We start from the raw sequence: 6,115 nt of genomic DNA, 5'->3' as shown, positions 1-6,115 counted from the left end.
GGCATGAGGTACGTGTGGGCAGGGGGGCAGTGTTGAACAAAGCCTCTCTGTATTGAGAAGCCCTGAGCGCGCGTGAGAGTGGGATCTTGCCCCCTGGGGATCACTGGGTACGATACATCAAGTTGATGCCACCTTGGGGAAGGCCCAGATGCTGTGAACCCAGTAGGAATGACCCTGCTGCTTCTGAAGCATGTGCTCTCCTCGCTCCGCTCCTCCAGCCATGCCTGACCTGATCAACCAACGTCTGGAATGATGGTAGTCTTGAACGGTATCTGCCTTCCTCCAGGGTTCTCCAGCTGCCTGCTATCGCACCCTTGCCCACAACACACATGCACACACAGACATTTTTAAATACAGCCCCTTCTAAAGAAAGTTTCCCCCTCACCTGGAAAACACAGAGCTAACCGTATGCACTGGGGCTGTTGGCTTGATGTGGTCAGAACGTCCTGGGGGTAGCAGGGCACAGGCCTGTCCTACCAGAGTGTCTTCCTGCCCCCTCCCTATTAAATTAATCCAGCTCCCACCCTCTCCTTGGGCAAGCAGGTTGGCATCATGGCTTCCTGGACCTGCGGAGGAGACGGCACCAGGGAGATCCCCTCTGGTCCCTGAAACCGGGAAGGCCTTCAAGGCAGGTTGTCAATGTTTTAGCTGTTTTTATTCCCCCTCCCCAGATCGCCTGAGCTGCTGGCAGGGTTGTTGGTGATAGCAAAGCACAGCCTGGCTGGCACAAGGTATCTACATCCCACCAAAGGGTTACCCCAGTTTCAAGAAAACCAGCCCAGGAGCATAGCACCTCCATTGCAACGTGGATAGGCAAACTCGCTTGGCTTCCGAGGCACGAACACCCGCCACTTCTGTCCCGTAGTTAAGGGGGAAAGAATCTCGCGCTTGCTGTTCTTGGTTTAGGGCTGCCTCTGTCGGGCACTGGCTTTGCTGCATTGCTGTCAGGCTGCAGTGGTTGGTGTTGGTTATTTCAGTGACTTTCTTTAGCTAGTTTAAAATGAAAAAATAAAAGACAGTAAGGTGTCAGCACATACCATAGGCAGGATTTAGGGACTGTGCTTCAAAACCAAGAGAGCAGAGCTGAGTGTCAACTGCAGTATTGCCGTAGGTGTAGATAATGGCTCTACTCGAGATAGCTATCGCTGAATTGCATCTGAAAACATAGAGGCGCTTGTTCTCCTCACCCCCTCCCCTCCCCACCCCCTTCTCTGCTGTCCAAACAGGCTCACCCGGATCGAGTTGCGGTTTCCACATTCGGAAGATGACATGTAAAATTTGTACAAAATATCTTCTATGAAAATGATTTGTAATCTGTAGTGGACTTCCTGGGAGATGTCTTTTATTATGTGTCCCCCTGCCCACCCCCCCCCCACCCCCTTGGGTTTTTTTTTGTTTTGTTCTGTTTTCGGTTTTTTTTTCTGTTTTCCTCCAAATAAAAACTAATCTTTAAAATTACCCTCTAATGGCAACCGACTCGCAAGTCTCTGGCTCTCGCCGTGCCCAATTGAGGGCTGGGCCTGTAACCGTGTCCCTTACGCAGCAAGTTCCAGCCTGCCACGGAAAGAGCAAGAAGATCCTGGAACAGCGACCTGACCTGCAGCTGTGCTGTGTCACCAGCCAAGTCATTGGAGGGGAGGAGAGAAGTCGCAATGCTCTTGATCTGAACGCCAGGCGCTGGAGGTGACGGTGACGGTGACGACGATGGTGACGGTGATGGGCTCCCGGCATCATGTGCTACAGACTGGCAGCCGCCAGGGGGAGGTACCTGCTACTCTGCTGTACTCGCTTTCCTTTCCATTTTTTCCTCCACGCTTCATTCAAGAAACTTTTTTGCATGGAATATACCAGGGTGCTCGCTCCAGGCCTTGTTCCCTGCAGAGAGAGAAACCCATGCAAGGTGGGCACAGGCTGCACTGCAAGCCAGGAGCCCCCAGGTCCCACTTAAGTCCCAACCTCCAGGCCCTGCTTTTCACTCCTCTGTTTAGCTTCCCCTTGAAAGCCAGAATCCCTATTAATTGGACACCCAGATAAGATGGGTTCACGTTTTCTTCATAGAGGTCCACAACATCAGCTGCTATTGCCAGGAGCTTCTAGACCCTTGGCATGGTTTGGAAATCAGCCTGCCAAAATAATCCACGTATTAAGAGCAGCACTTGGGGGACTGGAGAGGAATGTCTCCAGCCCCTGGCTTATCCACAGACTTGTTCCTTAGTTTAACTAACTCAATGCAAACTCTTTTAAGTCCTATTTCAATTACTGTCTGACTGATTTGCCAGCAGCTGAAGTGACTTTCTTATAGAAGGCAGCATAACTATTAAAGCTGGCTTATAATTGCAGCATGATTCCAGCAGGATTCGACTTCAGCCAAGCAACTAGAAATTGGGGTTCCCTTCACCCAGAAGCAGCTGCCCCATGGCTTTGTCTAAAGCAGTGGTTCTCAACCTTTTTTGTACCAGGACTTACTTAAACATTGGCCAGTCCCAACCCAGTGCCCCTCACTCCCACCTACTGCCTCCCATCCCCAGGACACATCCCCTGCTCCCCCGTGTGTGGGGTAGGGGGTGGGACAGGGAAGGCCCCAGGCAGCCCCTTTGGGGGCTGAACCTCTGCCAGCCTGCAAGGGAAAAGCCACAGTTTTCCATGTTTTTCTCTCTCAAAGGAGAACCCATTTTTTAAGTTTGATCCATTTTTAAAGCTTGTTCGCAACCCTTTTGTATAATCTTGTGACCCACTTGTGGGTCATCGCAACCCACAGGTTGAGAAACGTCAGTCTAAAGTAACTGGATTCAAACTCCCAGGCCTTCGGGCAGGGTTTCTGGGCAGACCCAAAAGCACTCCCTGCCCTGGAGAGTTTGCAGGCTGTTGACAGCTCTCTGCTGCCCGGGGCTGGGTGGGGGAAGAGAGTCTGAATCCAGACCTCCTTGGAGGCTGTCACGGTCACTCAACCCGGCCTGTCAGCGCTTTGCCTTGCTTTTATCAGTGGAGCGGGTCTGGATGCATGGAATCTGCTGAAGTGTGCGCGTGTGTTTCTTTCCCCAGGCTGAAGGTTTGAGGCTGTGAGCCAAGCATCTCTTGGGCCGGGTAGGACCACTCGTGCTTTTCACCACGCCGGGTTCCAGCTCGACTCCCTGAGCAGCAGCCCTCGACCAGTCTCCGCGAGCTGCGAATGCAGCTGCTCCCTGAGTTAAGGGCACCCGAGCAAGGGGAGCTTGGTTGCGAGCCTGGGATTCCAAGCCCAGCTCTCTGCCCTGCCGCAGGCTTCCTGTCTGGGCCGGGGAGGAGCCGCATTCCTGCTCACCGGGGTGGGGAGCACAGCAGGCCTCTCAAATCCCAGCCTGGAAGGCAGGCTGTCCTGCAGCCAGAAATTCATCTGGGAGCTGTGCTGTTCAGGCAGTCAGATGCAAGCACAATGTTCCCTTCAGCCCCTCTCCCATGGGGAATCGTTTGTGTGTTTTTGGGCTCCATATCTTTAAAAAAGATGGGGAGAAGTTAGAGGGTCCAGAGACGGGCACTAAAGATGATAAAGGACTTGGAAGGCAGGTCAGGCCAAGAGAGGCTGAAGGAGTTGGGCACGTTCATCTTGTTGAAAAGGCACTTAAGAGGGGATATGATGGCAGTCTGCAAATACCTGAAGGGCTGTCATAAAGGAGAGGGAAAGCAGCTTTTCTTTCTTACTGCAGAGTACGGCCCAGACCCGTGGCTTAAAGTTGCAGCAAAGTCTGTTTAGATTGGTTCTCTAGAAAAACTTTCTGCAGTGTTCAAGCATCGAGGCAGTGGCCTGGGGAAGGTGTGGCGTCTCCATCACTGGAGGTGCTCAAGAAGAGGTTGGACACAGCCACTGGTCGGGGATGATGTAGATGTAGCAATGTCTATATTCTGCTCTGGGTGTTGCCCATGCGTCTGGGCTTTGCTGGTTGCTCCATGGGGCTGGAACGGGATTTATTTTCCCCTCCTGCTGCTACGTGTGTCAGGGTTGCTTTTTTAAACCCTTTTCCAGAGGCATTGGCTGTTGGCTGCAGCCCAGGCTGCAGGTGGGGACTGGGTTGTGCCAATGCTCCTGCTGGGACTTAAACCCAAAGGTTCCTGGCTAGAGAGTCTTGCCCCTGTGCTCAGGGTCAGACTGAGGTCACATTTGGGTCCAGGAAGGATTCCCCTCCCCCCCCCCCGGTCGGATTGGTGCGGACTGCATGGGTTTTGCCTTCCTCTGGGGTCTTTCGAGTGTATTCGAACACCCCTGGCAGCAGCAAGACATTCGCCTTGATTACCTGTGGCAGGTTCGGGTGTTACGTCTTGCAATCATGTCACATTTGCCTGTCGTTGTAGGAAGAGGTTAGATGATGGATGTGCGCACGGTTTGGATAGGGATGATCGGCCTCGGGCAGTGGGCTGGCTTAGGTGACCCCCAGAGGTCCCTTCCGGCCCCACTTCTCTGAATCTCTGTGTGTGATCCGAGTGCCCGAATATCAGTAAAACAGGGTCCCTCTGTGCCTCTAGGTTTCCCATCTCTAAAGTGGACACAGCACTTCCTAGCCCCTGCATGTGATCTCCCTGTTTATGCTCCCTATGTGTATAGGGCCCTGTTAGCCCCCTAGCCAGGTCTGCGCTGCAGCCTTCTGCCTATACATTTGCAAACCCTCCTCTCCCTCCCACCACAAATTGCACCCCTTTTCTGAGCGAAGAAGGCTTCTGCCATCCCCTGGCAGCCAGCAGCAGGTGGGTGCAGATGCTCCCTTGCCTCCTGGCAGCTGCATGCCTCACCCCGAGGGTGATTCAACTCAACACATGGCCTCATTAGCAGCAAGGCTGACCCTGGGCCTGGCACCCGGGAGCCATCCCACACTACCCTGGGTTGGCTCCTGTGCCCCCTGTGCAGGAAGTCTGAGCTGACAAGCTCCAGGCTTTGGGCTTCCTTGTTGCAGCAGGCTAACGTGCCCGGCCTTGTTACCTGTTTGAGGGGGAAACCAGCACCTTGGGGGCCTGGTTCAGTTCCACGTGTTGCCGGAGCAGCCAGCCCGCCCTGCCTGCCTGCCTGCACAATCGGTGCTCTGTGCTCACACCTGCGGCTTGGACACGGCAGGAGATCTGGCGGCCAAGTTCAATTCCACCCCCGTCCCAACGCAGAACAGGGCTCCTTTATTGGGCGTCTGCGCCTAAGCAGGCCAGTCCTGCCCCCCACCCCTGCTTTAAAGAGCAGCCCCTCTTGGAGGGCAGGAAGGGCACAGAGGTCTGAGACCTAGGGGGGTGGAGAAGGCAGCAGGGGACGGGCATGGAGCTTCCTGTCTCCGTCTGCAGCTTGGGTTTCCGGGCCCGCTAGGTCTGACCGTTCACAGCCGCTTGGTGGCAAAGCTGGGAACAGAACCCGGGTCCAGACAAAGGGAGTCAAGGCGCAGGCTTGAGGTGGGACCAGAGACTGCGCTGCTGCTCCCCTCACCAGCCTGGGGCTCAAAGGGCCCTTTGTTCAGGCGGGAGAAACCTGGCCGAGCGGCCTCCAGACATTCAGTGCCTTGTCTGAGCGGTGCGCTCCTGCGGCTGGAAGCCTGGACCAGCCGCCCCAGCCCCGGGACCTCTGCACAGGGAGCTTGGAGCAGCGGGGTTGTGGGCTGCCCAGGCTCGCAGCAGGGGAGGGTCTAGGGGATCCCTGGAGCATCCTGCATGGTACTTCTCTGTGCACTGCTCAGCTAATTCTTCCCAAACGCAAGGGCGTTAGGGGCTGGGTAGGAGGTCGATCCAGCCTGAGCAAGCGCAGCCAGGCTGGAGCCCCGCTCAGGTGCTGCTGGTCTGGGCCACAGCCAGGAATAGCAGTGGCTTTCTCCGTGCCGTCCTTCTGGGGTGCTCATTACACCTTAATGAAGCCTTGAAACTCTCCAGGCACCGGGAGGGACCTGAGCTGGGGCCTTGGGGCAGGCTTCTCTCTGCTTTCTCTCTCCTTGGCCCAGTGCACGGTGCTGTATACGTGCACAGCAGAGGAAAGGAGCTGCAGCTTCTCCGCCATATGGGTCTCCTGGTTTTGCCTTGAATGCGACCCGCGCGCTGCTGGTTTCTGGGCCTGGTTTGGGCGCGCTCTCAGCTCCGTGTTGGTGCTCCACACCCCCAATGCCACTGATCACCCCAC

At 55.4% G+C, this 6,115-nt stretch overlaps 1 long non-coding RNA gene across 1 annotated transcript; it reads right to left on the bottom strand.

Annotated features, from left to right (window-relative positions):
• Positions 1-1,348: 1,348 nt before the first annotated feature.
• On the bottom strand, positions 1,349-4,141 carry LOC109281563 (uncharacterized). Its single transcript, XR_002088231.2, has 2 exons — positions 2,921-4,141; positions 1,349-1,875 (listed from the first exon to the last, which is right to left on the bottom strand). It is a non-coding gene; the product is annotated as an uncharacterized LOC109281563 (long non-coding RNA).
• Positions 4,142-6,115: the final 1,974 nt, after the last annotated feature.

This window comes from Alligator mississippiensis, chromosome 15 (assembly GCF_030867095.1).
Source record: "Alligator mississippiensis isolate rAllMis1 chromosome 15, rAllMis1, whole genome shotgun sequence".
In the NCBI taxonomy this organism is placed as follows: Eukaryota; Metazoa; Chordata; order Crocodylia; family Alligatoridae; genus Alligator; species Alligator mississippiensis.
Note: the sequence above shows the minus strand (reverse complement) of the source record. Positions and strands in the feature narration are given on the sequence as shown.